Below are 6,208 nucleotides of genomic sequence, written 5' to 3' on the forward strand. Positions count from 1 at the left end.
CCCCCCCCACCACTCCAGTAACCCTCAGTTTGTTTCCTGAGGTTAAGAATTCCTCATATCAGGGGCGCCTACGTGGCTCAGTTGTTAAGCCTCTGCCTTCGGCTCGGGTCGTGATCCCAGAGTCCTGGGATCGAGCCCCACATCGGGCTCCCTGCTCAGCAGGAAGCCTGCCTCTCCCTCTCCCACTCCCCTGCTTGTGTTCCCTCTCTCGCTGTGTCTCTCCCTGTAAAATAAATAAATAAAATCTTTAAAAAAAAAAGAATTCCTCATATCAGTGAGGTCATATGATACATGTCTTTCTCTGATTGACTTAGTTCACTCAGCATAATACCCTCCAGTTCCATCCATGTCGTTGCAAATGGCAAGATCTCATTCCTTTTGATGGCTGCATAATATTCCATTGTGTATATATACCACATCTTCTTTATCCATCTATTGATGGACATCTTGGCTCTTTCCACAGTTTGGCTATTGTGGACAGTGCTGCTATAAACAGTGGGGTGCACATACCCCTTCAGATCCCTACATTTGTATCTTTGGGGTAAATACCCAGTAGTGCAATTGCTGGATCGTATGGTAACTCTATTTTCAACTGTTTGAGGAACCTCCATACTGTTTTCCAGAGGGGTTGCACCAGCTTGCATTCCCACCAACAGTGTAGAAGGGTTCCTCTTTCTCCGCAACCCCACCAACATCTGTCGTTTCCTGACTTGTTAATTTTAGCCATTCTGACTGGTGTGAGGTGGTATCTCATTGAGGTTTTGATTTGGATTTCCCTGATGCCGAGCGATGTTGAGCACTTTTTCATGTCTCTGTTGGCCATTTGGATGTCTTCTTTGGAAAAATGTCTGTTCATGTCTTCTGCCCATTTCTTGGTTGGGTTATTTGTTCTTTGGGTGTTCAGTTTGATAAGTTCTTCATAGATTTTGGATACTAGCCCATTATCTGATATGTCATTTGCAAATATTTTCTCCCATTCTGTCGGTTGTCTTTTGGTTTTGTTGACTGTTTCTTTTGCTGTGCAAAAGCTTTTTATCTTGATGAAATCCCAATAGTTCATTTTTGCCCTGGCTTCCCTTGCCTTTGGCAATGTTTCTGGGAAGAAGTTGCTGCGGCTGAAGTCGAAGAGTTTGCTGCCTGTGTTCTCCTTTAGGATTTTGATGGATTCCTGTCTCACATTTAGGTCTTTCAACCATTTGGAGTCTATTTTTGTGTGTGGTGTAAGGAAATGGTCCAGTTTCAGTCTTCTGCATGTGGCTGTCCAATTTTCCCAACACCATTTGTTGAAGAGACTGCCTTTTTTCCATTGGACATTCTTTCCTGCTTTGTCAAAGATTAGTTGACCACAGAGTTGAGGGTCCATTTCTGGGCTCTCTATTCTGTTCCAATGATTTCTGTGTCTGCTTTTGTGCCAGTTCCATACTGTCTTGATGATGACAGCTTTGTAATAGACCTGGAAGTCCAGAATTGTGATGCCGCCAGCTTTGCTTTTCTTTTTCAACATTCCTCTGGCTATTTGGGGTCTCTTCTGGTTCCATACAAATTTTAGGATTATTTGTTCCATTTCTTTGAAAAAAGTGGATATTTTGATGGGGATTGCATTGAATATGTAGATTGCTCTAGGTAGCATTGACATCTTTATAATGTTTGTTCTTCCAATCCATGAGCATGGAACCTTTTTCCATTTGTTTCATGAGTATTTTATAGTTTTCTGAGTACAGATCCTTTGCCTCTTTGGTTAGATTTATTCCTAGGTATCTTATGGTTTTGGGTGCAATTATAAATGGGATTGACTCCTTAATTTCTCTCTCTTCTGTCTTGTTGTTGGTGTATAGGAATGCCACTGATTTCTGTGCATTGATTTTATATCCTGCCACTTTACTGAATTCCTGTATGAGTTCTAGCAGTTTTGGCGTGGAGTCTTTTGGGTTTTCCACATAAAGTATCATATCATCTGCAAAGAGTGAGAGTTTGACTTCCTCCTTGCTGATTTGGATGCCTTTGATTTCTTTTTGTTGTCTGATTGCTGTGGCTAGGACTTCTAATACTATGTTGAATAGCAGTGGTGAGAGTGGACATCCCTGCCGCGTTCCTGACCTTAGGGGGAAAGCTCTCAGCTTTTCCCCATTGAGAATGATATTCGCTGTAGGTTTTTCATAGATGGCTTTTATGATATTGAGGTAGGTACACTCTATCCCTATACTCTGAAGAGTTTTGATCAAGAAAGGATGCTGGACTTTGTTAAATGCTTTTTCTGCATCTATTGAGAGGATCATATGATTCTTTTTCTTTCTTTTGTTAATATATTGTATCATGTTGATTGATTTGTGGATGTTGAACCAATCTTGCAGCTCAGGGATAAATCCCACTTGGTCGTGGTGAATAATCCTTTTAATGTACTGTTGGATCCTATTGGCTAGTATTTTGGTGAGAATTTTTGCATCCATGTTCATCAAGGATATTGGTCTGTAATTCTCCTTTTTGATGGGGTCTTTGCTTGGTTTGGGGATCAAGGTAATGGTGGCCTCATAAAACGAGTTTGGAAGTTTTCCTTCCATTTCTATTTTTTGGAACAGTTTCAGAAGAATAGGTATTAATTCTTCTTTAAATGTTTGGTAGAATTCCCCTGGGAAGCCATCTGGTCCCGGGCTTTTGTTTGTTGGGAGATTTTTGATGACTGCTTCAATTTCCTTAATGGTTATAGGTCTGTTCACGTTTTCTATTTCTTCCTGGTTCAATTTTGGTAGTTGATACATCTCTAGGAATGCATCCATTTCTTTCAGGTTATCTAATTTGCTGGCGTATAGTTGCTCATAATATGTTCTTATAGTTGTTTGTATTTCTTTGGTGTTGGTTGCGATCTCTCCTCTTTCATTCATGATTTTGTTGATTTGGGTCATTTCTCTTTTCTTTTGGATAAGTCTGGCCGGGGGTTTATCAATCTTGTTAATTCTTTTAAAGAACCAGCTCCTAGTTTCGTTGATCTGTTCTACTGTTCTTTTGGTTCCTATTTCATTGATTTCTGCTCTGATCTTTATTATTTCTCTTCTCCTGCTGGGTTTAGGCTTTATTTGCTGTTTTTTCTCTAGCTCCTTTAGGTGTAGGGTTAGGTTGTGTATTTGAGACCTTTCTTGTTTCTTGAGAAAGGCTTGTATTCCTATATACTTTCCTCTCAGGACTGCCTTGGCTGCATCCCAAAGATTTTGAACAGTTGTGTTTTCATTTTCATTGGTTTCCGTGAATTTTTTAATTCTTCTTTAATTTCCTGGTTGACCCATTCATTCTTTAGTAGGATGCTGTTTAGCCTCCAGGTATTTGAGTTCTTTCCGACTTTCCTCTTGTGATTGAGTTCTAGTTTCAAAGCATTGTGGCCTGAAAATATGCAGGGAATAATATCAATCTTTTGGTACTGGTTGAGCTCTGATTTGTGACCTAGGATGTGATCTATTCTGGAGAATGTTCCATGGGCACTAGAGAAGAATGTGTTTTCCATTGCTTTGGGATGGAATGTTCTGAATATGTCTGTGAAGTTTATTTGGCCCAGTGTGTCATTTGAAGTCTTTATTTCCTTGTTGATCTTTTGCTTAGATGATCTGTCCATTTCAGTGAGGGGGGTGTTAAAGTCCCCCACTATTATTGTATTGTTGTCAATGTGTTTCTTTGCTTTTGTTCTTAATTGTCTTATATAATTGGCTGCTCCCATGTTAGGGGCATAGATATTTACAATTGTTAGATCTTCTTGTTGGATAGACCCTTTAAGTAGGATATAGTGTCCTTCCTCATCTCTTATTACAGTCTTTGGTTTAAAATCTAATTTGTCTGATATAAGGCTTGCCACCCCAGCTTTCTTTTGGTGTCCATTAGCATGGTAAATGGTTTTCCACCCCCTCACTTTCAATGTGGGGGTGTCTTTGGGTCTAAAATGAGTCTCTTGCAGACAGCATATCGATGGATCTTGTTTTTTAATCCAATCTGATAGCCTTTGTCTTTTATTGGGGCATTGAGCCCATTTACCTTCAGGGTAACTATTGAAAGATATGAATTTAGTGCCATTGTATTGCCTTTAAGGTGACTGTTACTGTATATTGTCTGTGTTCCTTTCTGGTCTATGCTGCTTTTAGGCTCTCTCTTTGCTTAGAGGACCCCTTTCAATATTTCTTGTAGGGCTGGTTTTGTGCTTGCAAATTCCTTTAGTTTTTGTTTGTCCTGGAAGCTTTTTTTTTATTTTTATTTTTAAAGATTTTATTTATTTATTTAACAGAGAGAGATAGAGTGAGAGAGGGAACACAAGCAGGGGGAGTGGGAGAGGGAGAAGCAGGCTTCCCCGCAGAGCAAGGAGCCCAATGCAGGGCTCAATCCCAGGACCCTGAGATCATGACCTGAGCCGAAGGCAGATGCTTAACGACTGAGCCACCCAGGCGCCCCAAGTCCTGGAAGCTTTTTATCTCTCCTATTTTCAATGACAGCCTAACTGGATATAGTATTCTAAAAAAAAATTTTTGTATTTATTTGTTTGAGAGCAGAGCAAGAGACAGAGCATGAGTGGAGGGGAGGGGCGGAAGGAAAGGGAGAAGCAGAGTCCCCACTGAGCAGGGAGCCTGATGAGGGGCTCGATCCCAGGACCCTGGGATCATGACCCAAGCCGAAGGCAGACGCCTAACTGACTGAGCCATCCAGGTGCCCTTTTATCATTTTTTCAATCCAAATAATAATTTACACCTTTTGTTACCTTTTGGTGTACTTCTCAAAGAATCTTTTGCAGACTGAATTACTAATGTCTTTCCTGGACACAGGTATTCTGCCCCTAATATAGCATGATGTTTCCCAGTTCTCTGTGCACTCAAAGTTAATGTACAGAATCTCCCAATTTAAGCTATTCTCTCATAAAAAAAAAAAAAATTCTTGGCACCCACTGCTGGAAAGAATTCTGCTGGTAAATGCTACTGAGGAAGTCAAAGGAATAAACATGTACCTCTCCCCTTTTGCTATTAATACAATCTCTAGAGATACAAAGGAATGGGATATATGGGGGTGGGAGGAGGTTGTGTGATTCTGCAAACAGCCCTTGACTTTCAGGGGCCTGCCCTGAAAGTCCCGCTCTTGGATTCTAAAGCCTTTCTGCCCTGTGGCAATGTGACAGGGCAGTGAGCCCTGTGCTGGCATTGTTAGATTCTACCTGAAAAGCCCTCTCTCCCTGAGGTCAAGCTGGGCTTACTTCAGCACCCACCTGTTTCAGAAAGCCTGTCCTGACTTGAAGGGCTGAGCATAGTTATGCTTCCTCCTTTCACATGTCCAGAGTAGCTTAGGGTTCTGAGAGGGTTTGATACTTGCCTAGTTGTCCCCACCTACATCTGGCACTGGTTAACAGTCCAGAGAGTCACAGTCATCCAGCCATTGCAACAGTGTGCTGGTGCCTGGGCAAAGCCTTTCCAGTAGGCTACCTTGGAGTTTCAGTCCTGTCACAAAGCACAACATTTGGCTCAGAGTAGTAACTAGTTGTCTGGCTCCTAAACAGTAGGATGGAGATCAGAGCTCAGACCTATCTGACTGCTAGCCTAAAGATTCCAGGATCAGCACCCTGGGTTTCTTCTTTCATCAGGAACCAGGGTGGGATCCAAGAAAGAATGACCATACTAGGGGCAGTAGGTGGGAGGTCAGATTGGCAGCAGGCTTACGGTGAATTTGAGACCTCTTTCCTATTTAGTGCCCCCAGCAATAGGTACAGTCTTAAACTGGAGGGGTCACTTATTTTCCCATTTGCTCTAGCATACAGAACCTCACGGAATCAGAGAGTAAGGAGCGGGAAGAGATCCTAGAATCCTTGCCAGAGCTTCATCTTAGTATGTGGAAAACAGACTCAGAGGGATAGCACTTGCAGTACGTTCCTCAGGACACTACTATGGCTCTTTGTACAGTGTTCGTTCAGAGTCAAGTCCTTCAAACAGCTCACTGAATAGTATCTCAAAGCCAGGTTACTCAAGCCAAGGTCAAATCCTAGACTGATCTGGCAGCAGCTTTAGAGCACCTCCCCCACCCCCAGAATTAGCCCCACTGATCTCTGACCAGGTGGCTTAGTTCACATGGTTAAAATAGCACATTTTAGGGGCACCTGGGTGACTCAGTCGGTTAAGTGTCTGCCTTCTGCTCAGGGCATGATCCTGGGGTCCTGGGGTCGAGCCCTGTGTTGGGCTTCCTGCTCAGTGGGGAG

The sequence above is a fragment of the Callorhinus ursinus genome, unplaced genomic scaffold (assembly GCF_003265705.2).
Source record: "Callorhinus ursinus isolate GAN/ISIS: 27379988/994484 unplaced genomic scaffold, GSC_fseal_2.0 scaffold2, whole genome shotgun sequence".
Lineage (NCBI taxonomy): Eukaryota > Metazoa > Chordata > Mammalia > Carnivora > Otariidae > Callorhinus > Callorhinus ursinus.